This window comes from Dendropsophus ebraccatus, chromosome 6 (genome assembly GCF_027789765.1).
Source record: "Dendropsophus ebraccatus isolate aDenEbr1 chromosome 6, aDenEbr1.pat, whole genome shotgun sequence".
Classification (NCBI taxonomy): domain Eukaryota; kingdom Metazoa; phylum Chordata; class Amphibia; order Anura; family Hylidae; genus Dendropsophus; species Dendropsophus ebraccatus.
In genome coordinates, this window is record NC_091459.1 from 144,977,257 (window position 1) to 144,990,326 (window position 13,070).

Below are 13,070 nucleotides of genomic sequence, written 5' to 3' on the forward strand. Positions count from 1 at the left end.
CAAGCTGGTTTCGACCCCGTGGGCAACTAAGTAAAAGTGACTGCCTTCTTGACAGATGATGGACTGTTGAGGAGAACCTGTCAGCTGCAATTCACATTCTAAACTGCAGACACTGTCAGGTAGCTCTTAGGTCAGGAAGACACATGAGCTAACAGTGTCAGCCATTTGGAACATCAATTGCAGCTGACAGAGTCAGCTTTGCTTTGATTTCACTAGGAAAATTAGTGAGCGAGAAAAAGAAAAATAGTCCTTTTAGTGTCAAGCGTTGGTGGTATAGTGGTGAGCATAGCTGCCTTCCAAGCAGTTGACCCGGGTTCGATTCCCGGCCAACGCATCCTTTGAGTTTTTCTCACCTATCTCCTGTGCTTGCGCTTTCATGATGAAAAGTGAGAAGAATGAGTGGGCCCAAGCTGGTTTCGACCCCGTGGGCAACTAAGTAAAAGTGACTGCCTTCTTGACAGATGATGGACTGTTGAGGAGAACCTGTCAGCTGCAATTCACATTCTAAACTGCAGACACTGTCAGGTAGCTCTTAGGTCAGGAAGACACATGAGCTAACAGTGTCAGCCATTTGGAACATCAATTGCAGCTGACAGAGTCAGCTTTGCTTTGATTTCACTAGGAAAATTAGTGAGCGAGAAAAGAAAAATAGTCCTTTAGTGTCAAGCGTTGGTGGTATAGTGGTGAGCATAGCTGCCTTCCAAGCAGTTGACCCGGGTTCGATTCCCGGCCAACGCATCCTTTGAGTTTTTCTCACCTATCTCCTGTGCTTGCGCTTTCATGATGAAAAGTGAGAAGAATGAGTGGGCCCAAGCTGGTTTCGACCCCGTGGGCAACTAAGTAAAAGTGACTGCCTTCTTGACAGATGATGGACTGTTGAGGAGAACCTGTCAGCTGCAATTCACATTCTAAACTGCAGACACTGTCAGGTAGCTCTTAGGTCAGGAAGACACATGAGCTAACAGTGTCAGCCATTTGGAACATCAATTGCAGCTGACAGAGTCAGCTTTGCTTTGATTTCACTAGGAAAATTAGTGAGCGAGAAAAAGAAAAATAGTCCTTTTAGTGTCAAGCGTTGGTGGTATAGTGGTGAGCATAGCTGCCTTCCAAGCAGTTGACCCGGGTTCGATTCCCGGCCAACGCATCCTTTGAGTTTTTTCTCACCTATCTCCTGTGCTTGCGCTTTCATGATGAAAAGTGAGAAGAATGAGTGGGCCCAAGCAGGTTTCGACCCCGTGGGCAACTAAGTAAAAGTGACTGCCTTCTTGACAGATGATGGACTGTTGAGGAGAACCTGTCAGCTGCAATTCACATTCTAAACTGCAGACACTGTCAGGTAGCTCTTAGGTCAGGAAGACACATGAGCTAACAGTGTCAGCCATTTGGAACATCAATTGCAGCTGACAGAGTCAGCTTTGCTTTGATTTCACTAGGAAAATTAGTGAGCGAGAAAAAGAAAAATAGTCCTTTTAGTGTCAAGCGTTGGTGGTATAGTGGTGAGCATAGCTGCCTTCCAAGCAGTTGACCCGGGTTCGATTCCCGGCCAACGCATCCTTTGAGTTTTTCTCACCTATCTCCTGTGCTTGCGCTTTCATGATGAAAAGTGAGAAGAATGAGTGGGCCCAAGCTGGTTTCGACCCCGTGGGCAACTAAGTAAAAGTGACTGCCTTCTTGACAGATGATGGACTGTTGAGGAGAACCTGTCAGCTGCAATTCACATTCTAAACTGCAGACACTGTCAGGTAGCTCTTAGGTCAGGAAGACACATGAGCTAACAGTGTCAGCCATTTGGAACATCAATTGCAGCTGACAGAGTCAGCTTTGCTTTGATTTCACTAGGAAAATTAGTGAGCGAGAAAAAGAAAAATAGTCCTTTTAGTGTCAAGCGTTGGTGGTATAGTGGTGAGCATAGCTGCCTTCCAAGCAGTTGACCCGGGTTCGATTCCCGGCCAACGCATCCTTTGAGTTTTTCTCACCTATCTCCTGTGCTTGCGCTTTCATGATGAAAAGTGAGAAGAATGAGTGGGCCCAAGCTGGTTTCGACCCCGTGGGCAACTAAGTAAAAGTGACTGCCTTCTTGACAGATGATGGACTGTTGAGGAGAACCTGTCAGCTGCAATTCACATTCTAAACTGCAGACACTGTCAGGTAGCTCTTAGGTCAGGAAGACACATGAGCTAACAGTGTCAGCCATTTGGAACATCAATTGCAGCTGACAGAGTCAGCTTTGCTTTGATTTCACTAGGAAAATTAGTGAGCGAGAAAAGAAAAATAGTCCTTTTAGTGTCAAGCGTTGGTGGTATAGTGGTGAGCATAGCTGCCTTCCAAGCAGTTGACCCGGGTTCGATTCCCGGCCAACGCATCCTTTGAGTTTTTCTCACCTATCTCCTGTGCTTGCGCTTTCATGATGAAAAGTGAGAAGAATGAGTGGGCCCAAGCTGGTTTCGACCCCGTGGGCAACTAAGTAAAAGTGACTGCCTTCTTGACAGATGATGGACTGTTGAGGAGAACCTGTCAGCTGCAATTCACATTCTAAACTGCAGACACTGTCAGGTAGCTCTTAGGTCAGGAAGACACATGAGCTAACAGTGTCAGCCATTTGGAACATCAATTGCAGCTGACAGAGTCAGCTTTGCTTTGATTTCACTAGGAAAATTAGTGAGCGAGAAAAAGAAAAATAGTCCTTTTAGTGTCAAGCGTTGGTGGTATAGTGGTGAGCATAGCTGCCTTCCAAGCAGTTGACCCGGGTTCGATTCCCGGCCAACGCATCCTTTGAGTTTTTCTCACCTATCTCCTGTGCTTGCGCTTTCATGATGAAAAGTGAGAAGAATGAGTGGGCCCAAGCTGGTTTCGACCCCGTGGGCAACTAAGTAAAAGTGACTGCCTTCTTGACAGATGATGGACTGTTGAGGAGAACCTGTCAGCTGCAATTCACATTCTAAACTGCAGACACTGTCAGGTAGCTCTTAGGTCAGGAAGACACATGAGCTAACAGTGTCAGCCATTTGGAACATCAATTGCAGCTGACAGAGTCAGCTTTGCTTTGATTTCACTAGGAAAATTAGTGAGCGAGAAAAAGAAAAATAGTCCTTTTAGTGTCAAGCGTTGGTGGTATAGTGGTGAGCATAGCTGCCTTCCAAGCAGTTGACCCGGGTTCGATTCCCGGCCAACGCATCCTTTGAGTTTTTCTCACCTATCTCCTGTGCTTGCGCTTTCATGATGAAAAGTGAGAAGAATGAGTGGGCCAAGCTGGTTTCGACCCCGTGGGCAACTAAGTAAAAGTGACTGCCTTCTTGACAGATGATGGACTGTTGAGGAGAACCTGTCAGCTGCAATTCACATTCTAAACTGCAGACACTGTCAGGTAGCTCTTAGGTCAGGAAGACACATGAGCTAACAGTGTCAGCCATTTGGAACATCAATTGCAGCTGACAGAGTCAGCTTTGCTTTGATTTCACTAGGAAAATTAGTGAGCGAGAAAAAGAAAAATAGTCCTTTTAGTGTCAAGCGTTGGTGGTATAGTGGTGAGCATAGCTGCCTTCCAAGCAGTTGACCCGGGTTCGATTCCCGGCCAAACGCATCCTTTGAGTTTTTCTCACCTATCTCCTGTGCTTGCGCTTTCATGATGAAAAGTGAGAAGAATGAGTGGGCCCAAGCTGGTTTCGACCCCGTGGGCAACTAAGTAAAAGTGACTGCCTTCTTGACAGATGATGGACTGTTGAGGAGAACCTGTCAGCTGCAATTCACATTCTAAACTGCAGACACTGTCAGGTAGCTCTTAGGTCAGGAAGACACATGAGCTAACAGTTGTCAGCCATTTGGAACATCAATTGCAGCTGACAGAGTCAGCTTTGCTTTGATTTCACTAGGAAAATTAGTGAGCGAGAAAAAGAAAAATAGTCCTTTTAGTGTCAAGCGTTGGTGGTATAGTGGTGAGCATAGCTGCCTTCCAAGCAGTTGACCCGGGTTCGATTCCCGGCCAACGCATCCTTTGAGTTTTTCTCACCTATCTCCTGTGCTTGCGCTTTCATCATGAAAGTGAGAAGAATGAGTGGGCCCAAGCTGGTTTCGACCCCGTGGGCAACTAAGTAAAAGTGACTGCCTTCTTGACAGATGATGGACTGTTGAGGAGAACCTGTCAGCTGCAATTCACATTCTAAACTGCAGACACTGTCAGGTAGCTCTTAGGTCAGGAAGACACATGAGCTAACAGTGTCAGCCATTTGGAACATCAATTGCAGCTGACAGAGTCAGCTTTGCTTTGATTTCACTAGGAAAATTAGTGAGCGAGAAAAGAAAAATAGTCCTTTTAGTGTCAAGCGTTGGTGGTATAGTGGTGAGCATAGCTGCCTTCCAAGCAGTTGACCCGGGTTCGATTCCCGGCCAACGCATCCTTTGAGTTTTTCTCACCTATCTCCTGTGCTTGCGCTTTCATGATGAAAAGTGAGAAGAATGAGTGGGCCCAAGCTGGTTTCGACCCCGTGGGCAACTAAGTAAAAGTGACTGCCTTCTTGACAGATGATGGACTGTTGAGGAGAACCTGTCAGCTGCAATTCACATTCTAAACTGCAGACACTGTCAGGTAGCTCTTAGGTCAGGAAGACACATGAGCTAACAGTGTCAGCCATTTGGAACATCAATTGCAGCTGACAGAGTCAGCTTTGCTTTGATTTCACTAGGAAAATTAGTGAGCGAGAAAAAGAAAAATAGTCCTTTTAGTGTCAAGCGTTGGTGGTATAGTGGTGAGCATAGCTGCCTTCCAAGCAGTTGACCCGGGTTCGATTCCCGGCCAACGCATCCTTGAGTTTTTCTCACTCTCTCCTGTGCTTGCGCTTTCATGATGAAAAGTGAGAAGAATGAGTGGGCCCAAGCTGGTTTCGACCCCGTGGGCAAACTAAGTAAAAGTGACTTGCCTTCTTGACAGATGATGGACTGTTGAGGAGACCTGTCAGCTGCAATTCACATTCTAAACTGCAGACACTGTCAGGTAGCTCTTAGGTCAGGAAGACACATGAGCTAACAGTGTCAGCCATTTGGAACATCAATTGCAGCTGACAGAGTCAGCTTTGCTTTGATTTCACTAGGAAAATTACGTGAGCGAGAAAAAGAAAAATAGTCCTTTTAGTGTCAAGCGTTGGTGGTATAGTGGTGAGCATAGCTGCCTTCCAAGCAGTTGACCCGGGTTCGATTTCCGGCCAACGCATCCTTTGAGTTTTTCTCACCTATCTCCTGTGCTTGCGCTTTCATGATGAAAAGTGAGAAGAATGAGTGGGCCCAAGCTGGTTTCGACCCCGTGGGCAACTAAGTAAAAGTGACTGCCTTCTTGACAGATGATGGACTGTTGAGGAGAAACCTGTCAGCTGCAATTCACATTCTAAACTGCAGACACTGTCAGGTAGCTCTTAGGTCAGGGAGACACATGAGCTAACAGTGTCAGCCATTGGAACATCAATTGCAGCTGACAGAGGTCAGCTTTGCTTTGATTTCACTAGGAAAATTAGTGAGCGAGAAAAGAAAAATAGTCCTTTTAGTGTCAAGCGTGGTGGTATAGTGGTGAGCATAACTGCCTTCCAAGCAGTTGACCCCGGGTTCGATTCCGCCAACGCATCCTTTGGAGTTTTTCTCACCTATCTCCTGTGCTTGCGCTTTCTGAATGAAAAGTGAGAAGAAGGAGTGGGCCCAAGCTGGTTTCGACCCCGGGGCAACTAAGTTAAAAGTGACTGCCTTCTTGACAGATGATGGACTGTTGAGGAGAACCTGTCAGCTGCATTCACATTCTAAACTGCAGACACTGTCAAGGTAGCTCTTAGGTCAGGAAGACACATGAGCTAACAGTGTTCAGCCATTTGGAACATCAATTGCAGCTGACAGAGTCAGCTTCTTGCTTTGATTTACTAAGGAATAATTAGTGAGCGAGAAAAAGAAAAATAGTCCTTTTAGTGTCAGCGTTGGTGGTATAGTGGTGAGCATAGCTGCCTTCCAAGTAGTTGACCCGGGTTCGATTCCCGGCCAACGCATCCTTTGAGTTTTTCTCACCTATCTCCTGTGCTTTGCGCTTTCATGATGAAAAGTGAGAAGAATGAGTGGGCCCAAGCTGGTTTCGACCCCGTGGGCAACCTAAGTAAAAGTGACTGCCTTCTTGACAGATGATGGACTGTTGAGGAGAACCTGTCAGCTGCAATTCACATTCTAAACTGCAGACACTGTCAGGTAGCTCTTAGGTCAGGAAGACACATGAGCTAACAGTGTCAGCCATTTGGAACATCAATTGCAGCTGACAGAGTCAGCTTTGCTTTGATTTCACTAGGAAAATTACGTGAGCGAGAAAAGAAAAATAGTCCTTTTCGTGTCAAGCGTTGGTGGTATAGTGGTGAGCATAGCTGCCTTCCAAGCAGTTGACCCGGGTTCGATTCCCGGCCAACGCATCCTTTGAGTTTTTCTCACCTATCTCCTGTGCTTGCGCTTTCATGATGAAAAGTGAGAAGAATGAGTGGGCCCAAGCTGGTTTCGACCCCGTGGCAACTAAGTAAAAGTGACTGCCTTCTTGACAGATGATGGACTGTGAGGAGAACCTGGCAGCTGCAATTCACATTCTAAACTGCAGGACACTGTCAGGTAGCTCTTAGGTCAGGAAGACACATGAGCTAACAGTGTCAGCCATTTGGAACATCAATTGCAGCTGACAGAGTCAGCTTTGCTTTGATTTCACTAGGAAAATTATTGAGCGAGAAAAAGAAAAATAGTCTCTTTTAGTGTCAAGCGTTGTGGTATAGTGGTGAGCATAGCTGCCTTCCAAGCAGATTGCACCCGGGTTCGATTCCGGCCAACGCATCCTTTGAGGTTTTCCTCAACCTATCTCCTGTGCTGCGCTTTCATGATGAAGTGAGAAGAATGAGTGGGCCCAAGCTGGTTTCGACCCAGTGGGCAACTAAGTAAAAGTGACTGCCTTCTTGACAGATGATGGGACTGTTGAGGAGAACCTGTCAGCTGCAATTCACATTCTAAACTGCAGACACTGTCAGGTAGCTCTTAGGTCAGGAAGACACATGAGCTAACAGTGTCAGCCATTTGGAACATCAATTGCAGCTGACAGAGTCAGCTTTGCTTTGATTTCACTAGGAAAATTAGTGAGCGAGAAAAAGAAAAATAGTCCTTTCAGTGTCAAGCGTTGGTGGTATAGTGGTGAGCATAGCTGCCTTCCAAGCAGTTGACCCGGGTTCGATTCCCGGCCAACGCATCCTTTGAGTTTTTCTCACCTATCTCCTGTGCTTGCGCTTTCATGATGAAAAGTGAGAAGAATGAGTGGGCCCAAGCTGGTTTCGACCCCTTGGGCAACTAAGTAAAAGTGACTGCCTTCTTGACAGATGATGGACTGTTGAGGAGAACCTGTCAGCTGCAATTCACATTCTAAACTGCAGACACTGTCAAGTAGCTCTTAGGTCAGGAAGACACATGAGCTAACAGTGTCAGCCATTTGGAACATCAATTGCTGCTGACAGAGTCTCTTTTTAAGGAGTCACTCACCACTGATCAGTATTCAACGAGGGGTGAAAGATATGACTCTTTTACCTTTTTGTTGATTGTTTTGTTAAAGCTATTTGCTTTGATTTCACTAGGAAAATAGTGGAGCGAGAAAAAGAAAATAGTCCTTTAGTGTCAAGCGTTTGGTGGTATAGTGGGAGCACTAGCTGCCTTCCAAGCAGTTGACCCGGGTTCGATTCCCGGCCAACGCAATCCTTTGAGTTTTTCTCACCTATCTCCTGTGCTTGCGCTTTCATGATGAAAGTGAGAAGAATGAGTGGGCCCAAGCTGGTTCGACCCCGTGGGCCAACTAAGTAAAAGTGACTGCCTTCTTGACAGATGATGGGACTGTTGAGGAGAACCTGTCAGCTGCAATTCACATTCTAAACTGCAGACACTGTCAGTAGCTCTTTAGGTCAGGAAGACACATGAGCGTAACAGTGTCAGCCATTTGGAACATCAATTGCAGCTGACAGAGTCAGCTTTGCTTTTGATTTCACTAGGAAAATGATGAGCGAGAAAAGAAAAATAGTCCTTTTAGTGTCAGCGTATTGGTGTATAGTGGTGAGCATAGCTGCCTTCACAAGCAGTTTGAACCTGGGTTCGATTCCCGGCCAACGCATCCTTTGAGTTTTTCTCACCTATCTCCTGTGCTTGCGCTTTCATGATGAAAAAGTGAGAAGAATGAGTGGGCCCAAGCTGTTTCGACCCGGGGGCAACTAAGTAAAAGTGACTGCCTTCTTGACAGATGATGGACTGTTGAGGAGAACCTGTCAGCTGCAATTCACATTCTAAACTGCAGACACTGGTCAGGTAGCTCTTAGGTCAGGAAGACACATGAGCTAACAGTGTCAGCCATTTGGAACATCAATTGCAGCTGACAGAGTCAGCTTTGCTTTGATTTCACTAGGAAAATTAGTGAGCGAGAAAAAAGAAAAATAGTCCTTTTAGTGTCAAGCGTTGGTGGTATAGTGGTGAACATAGCTGCCTTCCAAGCAGTTGACCGGGTTCGGTTCCCGGCCAACGCATCCTTTGAGTTTTCTCACCTATCTCCTGTGCTTGCGCTTTCATGATGAAAAGTGAGAAGAATGAGTGGGCCCAAGCTTGTTTCGACCCCGTGGGCAACTAAGTAAAAGTGACTGCCTTCTTGACAGATGATGGACTGTTGAGGAGAACCTGTCAGCTGCATTCACATTCTAAACTGCAGACACTGTCAGGTAGCTCTAGGTCAGGAAGACACATGAGCTAACAGTGTCAGCCATTTGGGAACATCAATTGCAGCTGACAGAGTCAGCTTTGCTTTGATTTCACTAGGAAAATTAGTGAGCGAGAAAAAGAAAAATAGTCCTTTTAGTGTCAAGCGTTGGTGGTATAGTGGTGAGCATAGCTGCCTTCCAAGCAGTTTGACCCGAGTTCGATTCCCGGCCAAACGCATCCTTTGAGTTTTTCTCACCTATCTCCTGTGCTTGCGCTTTCATGATGAAAAGTGAGAAGAATGAGTGGGCCCAAGCTGGTTCGACCCCGTGGGCAACTAAGTAAAAGTGACCTGCCTTCTTGACAGATGATGGACTGTTGAGGAGAACCTGTCAGCTGCAATTCACATTCTAAACTGCAGACACTGTCAGGTAGCTCTTAGGTCAGGAAGACACATGAGCTTAACAGTGTCAGCCATTTGGAACATCAATTGCAGCTGACAGAGTCAGCTTTGCTTTGATTTCACTAGGAAATTAGTGAGCGAGGAAAAAGAAAAATAGTCCTTTTAGTGTCAAGCGTTGGTGGTATAGTGGTGAGCATAGCGTGCCTTCCAAGCAGTTGACCCGGGTTCGATTCCCGGCCAATGCATCCTTTGAGTTTTTCTCACCTATCTCCTGTGCTTGCGCTTTCATGATGAAAAGTGAGAAGAATGCGTGGGCCCAAGCTGGTTTCGACCCGTGGGCAACTAGTAAAAGTGACTGCCTCTTGACAGATGATGGACTGTTGAGGAGAACCTGTCAGCTGCAATTCACATTCTAAACTGCAGACACTGTCAGGTAGCTCTTAGGTCAGGAAGACACATGAGCTAACAGTGTCAGCCATTTGGAACATCAATTGCAGCTGACAGAGTCAGCTTTGCTTTGATTTCACTAGGAAAATTAGTGAGCGAGAAAAAAGAAAAAATAGTCCTTTCAGTGTCAAGCGTTGGTGGTATAGTGGTGAGCATAGCTGCCTTCCAAGCAGTTGGACCGGGTGCATCCTTGAGTTTTTCTCACCTATCTCCTGTGCTTGCGCTTTCATGATGAAAAGTGAGAAGAATGAGTGGGCCCAAGCTGGTTTCGACCCCGTGGGGCAACTAAGTAAAAGTGACTGCTTTCTTGACAGATGATGGACTGTTGAGGAGAACCTGTCAGCTGCAATTCACATTCTAAACTGCAGACACTGTCAGGTAGCTCTTAGGTCAGGAAGACACATGAGCTAACAGTGTCAGCCATTTGGAACATCAATTGCAGCTGACAGAGTCAGCTTTGCTTTGATTTCACTAGGAAAATTAGTGAGCGAGGAGAAAAAGAAAAATAGTCCTTTTAGTGTCAAGCGTTGGTGGTATAGTGGTGAGCATAGCTGCCTTCCAAGCAGTTGACCGGGTTTGATTCCCGGCCAACGCATCCTTTGAGTTTTTCTCACCTATATCCTGTGCTTGCGCTTTCATGATGAAAAGTGAGAAGAATAAGTGGGCCCAAGCTGGTTTCGACCCCGTGGGCAACTAAGTAAAAGTGACTGCCTTCTTGACAGATGATGGGACTGTTGAGGAGAACCTGTCAGCTGCAATTCACATTCTAAACTGCAGACACTGTCAGGTAGCTCTTAGGTCAGGGAGACACATGAGCTAACAGTGTCAGCCATTTGGAACATCAATTGCAGCTGACAGAGGTCAGCTTTGCTTTGATTTCACTAGGAAAATTAGTGAGCGAGAAAAAGAAAAATAGTCCTTTTAGTGTCAAGCGTTGGTGGTATAGTGGTGAGCATAGCTGCCTTCCAAGCAGTTTGACCCGGGGTTCGATTCCCGGCCAACGCATCCTTTGAGTTTTTCTCACCTATCTCCTGTGCTTGCGCTTTCATGATGAAAAGTGAGAAGAATGAGTGGGCCCAAGCTGGTTTCGACCCCGTGGGCAACTAAGTAAAAGTGACTGCCTTCTTGACAGATGATGGACTGTTGAGGAGAACCTGTCAGCTGCAATTCACATTCTAAACTGCAGACACTGTCAGGTAGCTCTTAGGTCAGGAAGACACATGAGCTAACAGTGTCAGCCATTTGGAACATCAATTGCAGCTGACAGAGTCAGCTTTGCTTTGATTTCACTAGGAAAATTAGTGAGCGAGAAAAGAAAAAATAGTCCTTTTAGTGTCAAGCGTTGGTGGTATAGTGGTGAGCATAGCTGCCTTCCAAGCAGTTGACCCGGGTTCGAGTCCCGGCCAACGCATCCTTTGAGTTTTTCTCACCTATCTCCTGTGCTTGCGCTTTCATGATGAACAGTGAGAAGAAATGAGTGGGCCCAAGCTGGTTTCGACCCCGTGGGGCAACTAAGTTAAAGTGACTGCCTTCTTGACAGATGATGGACTGTTGAGGAGAACCCTGTCAGCTGCAATTCACATTCTAAACTGCAGACACTGTCAGGTAGCTCTTCGGTCAGGAAGACACATGAGCTAACAGTGTCAGCCATTTGGAACATCAATTGCAGCTGACAGAGTCAGCTTTGCTTTGATTTCACTAGGAAAATTAGTGAGCGAGAAAAAGAAAAATAGTCCTTTTAGTGTCAAGCGTTGGTGGTATAGTGGTGAGCATAGCTGCCTTCCAAGCAGTTGGACCCGGGTTCGATTCCCGGCCAACGCATCCTTTGAGTTTTTTTCACCTATCTCCTGTGCTTGCGCTTTCATGATGAAAAGTGAGAAGAATGAGTGGGGCCCAAGCTGGTTCTCGACCCCGTGGGCAACTAAGTAAAAAGTGACTGCCTTCTTGACAGATGATGAGGACTGTTGAGGAGAACCTGTCAGCTGCAATTCACATTCTAAACCTGCAGACACTGTCAAGGTAGACTCTTAGGTAGGAAGACACATGAGCTAACAGTGTCAGCCATTTGGAACATCAATTGCAGCTGACAGAGTCAGCTTTGCTTTGATTTCACTAGGAAAAATTAGTGAGCGAGAAAAACGAAAATAGTCCTTTTAGTTGTCAAGCGTTGGTGGTATAGTGGTGAGCATAGCGGCCTTCCAAGCCGTTGGACCCGGGTTCTGATTCCCGGCTACCAGACACTGTCAGGTAGCTCTTAGGTCAGGAAGACACATGAGCTAACAGTGTCAGCCATTTGGAACCATCAATTGCAGCTGACAGAGTCAGCTTTGCTTTGATTTCACTAGGAAAATTAGTGACTGCGAGAAAAAGAAAAATAGTCCTTTTAGTGTCAAGCGTTGGTGGTATAGTGGTGAGCATAGCTGCCTTCCAAGCAGTTGACCCGGGTTCGATTCCCGGCCAACGCATCCTTTGAGTTTTCTCACCTATCTTCCTGTGCTTGCGCCTTTCATGATGAAAAGTGAGAGAAGAAATGAGTTGGGCCCAAGGCTGGTTTCGACCCCGTGGGCAAACTAAGTAAAAGTGACTGCCTTCTTGACAGATGATGGACTGTTGAGGAGAACCTGTCAGCTGCAATTCACATTCTAAACTGCAGACACTGTCAGGTAGCTCTTAGGTCAGGAAGACACATGAGCTAACAGTGTCAGCCATTTGGAACATCAATTGCAGCTGACAGAGTCAGCTTTGCTTTGATTTCACTAGGAAAATTAGTGAGCGAGAAAAAAGAAAAATAGTCCTTTTAGTGTCAAGCGTTGGTGGTATAGTGGTGAGCATAGCGGCCTTCCAATGCAGTTGACCCGGGTTCGTTCCCGGCCAACGCATCTCTTGAGTTTTTTCATGCCTATCCTCCTGTGCTTTGCGCTTTCATGATGAAAAGTGAGAAGAAGAGTGGGCCCAAGGGCTGGTTTCGACCACCGTGGGCAACTAGTAAAAGTGACTGCCTTCTTGACAGATGATGGACTGTTGAGAGAACTGTCAGCTGCAATTCACATTCTAAACTGCAGACACTGTCAGGTAGCTCTTAGGTCAGGAAGACACATGAGCTAACAGTGTCAGCCATTTGGAAACATCAATTGCAGGCTGACAGAGTCAGCTTTGCTTTGATTTCACTAGGAAAATTAGTGAGCGAGAAAAAGAAAAATAGTCCTTTTAGTGTCAAGCGTTGGTGGTATAGTGGTGAGCATAGCTGCCTTCCAAGCAGTTGACCCGGGTTCGATTCCCTGGCCAACGCATCCTTTGAGTTTTTCTCCACCTATCTCCTGTGCTTGCGCTTTCATGATGAAAAGTGAGAAGAATGAGTGGGCCCAAGCTGGTTTCGAACCCCGTGGGCAACTAAGTAAAAGTTGACTGCCTTCTTGACAGATGATGGACTGTTGAGGAGAACCTGTCAGCTGCAATTCACATTCTAAACTGCAGACACTGTCAGGTAGCTCTTAGGTCAGGAAGA

At 46.3% G+C, this 13,070-nt stretch overlaps 15 non-coding genes across 15 annotated transcripts; all 15 read left to right on the top strand.

Annotated features, from left to right (window-relative positions):
• Positions 1-262: 262 nt before the first annotated feature.
• Positions 263-334, top strand: TRNAG-UCC (transfer RNA glycine (anticodon UCC)). The gene has a single exon. It is a non-coding gene; the product is annotated as a tRNA-Gly (tRNA).
• Positions 335-666: 332 nt separating this feature from the next.
• On the top strand, positions 667-738 carry TRNAG-UCC (transfer RNA glycine (anticodon UCC)). Its single transcript has one exon. It is a non-coding gene; the product is annotated as a tRNA-Gly (tRNA).
• A 334-nt stretch (positions 739-1,072) lies between these two features.
• TRNAG-UCC (transfer RNA glycine (anticodon UCC)) lies at positions 1,073-1,144 on the top strand. Its single transcript has one exon. It is a non-coding gene; the product is annotated as a tRNA-Gly (tRNA).
• A 335-nt stretch (positions 1,145-1,479) lies between these two features.
• Positions 1,480-1,551, top strand: TRNAG-UCC (transfer RNA glycine (anticodon UCC)). Its single transcript has one exon. It is a non-coding gene; the product is annotated as a tRNA-Gly (tRNA).
• Positions 1,552-1,885: 334 nt separating this feature from the next.
• On the top strand, positions 1,886-1,957 carry TRNAG-UCC (transfer RNA glycine (anticodon UCC)). Its single transcript has one exon. It is a non-coding gene; the product is annotated as a tRNA-Gly (tRNA).
• A 333-nt stretch (positions 1,958-2,290) lies between these two features.
• On the top strand, positions 2,291-2,362 carry TRNAG-UCC (transfer RNA glycine (anticodon UCC)). The gene has a single exon. It is a non-coding gene; the product is annotated as a tRNA-Gly (tRNA).
• Positions 2,363-2,696: 334 nt separating this feature from the next.
• TRNAG-UCC (transfer RNA glycine (anticodon UCC)) lies at positions 2,697-2,768 on the top strand. Its single transcript has one exon. It is a non-coding gene; the product is annotated as a tRNA-Gly (tRNA).
• Positions 2,769-3,102: 334 nt separating this feature from the next.
• Positions 3,103-3,174, top strand: TRNAG-UCC (transfer RNA glycine (anticodon UCC)). Its single transcript has one exon. It is a non-coding gene; the product is annotated as a tRNA-Gly (tRNA).
• Positions 3,175-3,915: 741 nt separating this feature from the next.
• On the top strand, positions 3,916-3,987 carry TRNAG-UCC (transfer RNA glycine (anticodon UCC)). Its single transcript has one exon. It is a non-coding gene; the product is annotated as a tRNA-Gly (tRNA).
• Positions 3,988-4,319: 332 nt separating this feature from the next.
• TRNAG-UCC (transfer RNA glycine (anticodon UCC)) lies at positions 4,320-4,391 on the top strand. Its single transcript has one exon. It is a non-coding gene; the product is annotated as a tRNA-Gly (tRNA).
• A 334-nt stretch (positions 4,392-4,725) lies between these two features.
• On the top strand, positions 4,726-4,797 carry TRNAG-UCC (transfer RNA glycine (anticodon UCC)). Its single transcript has one exon. It is a non-coding gene; the product is annotated as a tRNA-Gly (tRNA).
• Positions 4,798-6,353: 1,556 nt separating this feature from the next.
• Positions 6,354-6,425, top strand: TRNAG-UCC (transfer RNA glycine (anticodon UCC)). The gene has a single exon. It is a non-coding gene; the product is annotated as a tRNA-Gly (tRNA).
• A 740-nt stretch (positions 6,426-7,165) lies between these two features.
• TRNAG-UCC (transfer RNA glycine (anticodon UCC)) lies at positions 7,166-7,237 on the top strand. Its single transcript has one exon. It is a non-coding gene; the product is annotated as a tRNA-Gly (tRNA).
• A 4,076-nt stretch (positions 7,238-11,313) lies between these two features.
• TRNAG-UCC (transfer RNA glycine (anticodon UCC)) lies at positions 11,314-11,386 on the top strand. The gene has a single exon. It is a non-coding gene; the product is annotated as a tRNA-Gly (tRNA).
• A 572-nt stretch (positions 11,387-11,958) lies between these two features.
• On the top strand, positions 11,959-12,030 carry TRNAG-UCC (transfer RNA glycine (anticodon UCC)). The gene has a single exon. It is a non-coding gene; the product is annotated as a tRNA-Gly (tRNA).
• Positions 12,031-13,070: the final 1,040 nt, after the last annotated feature.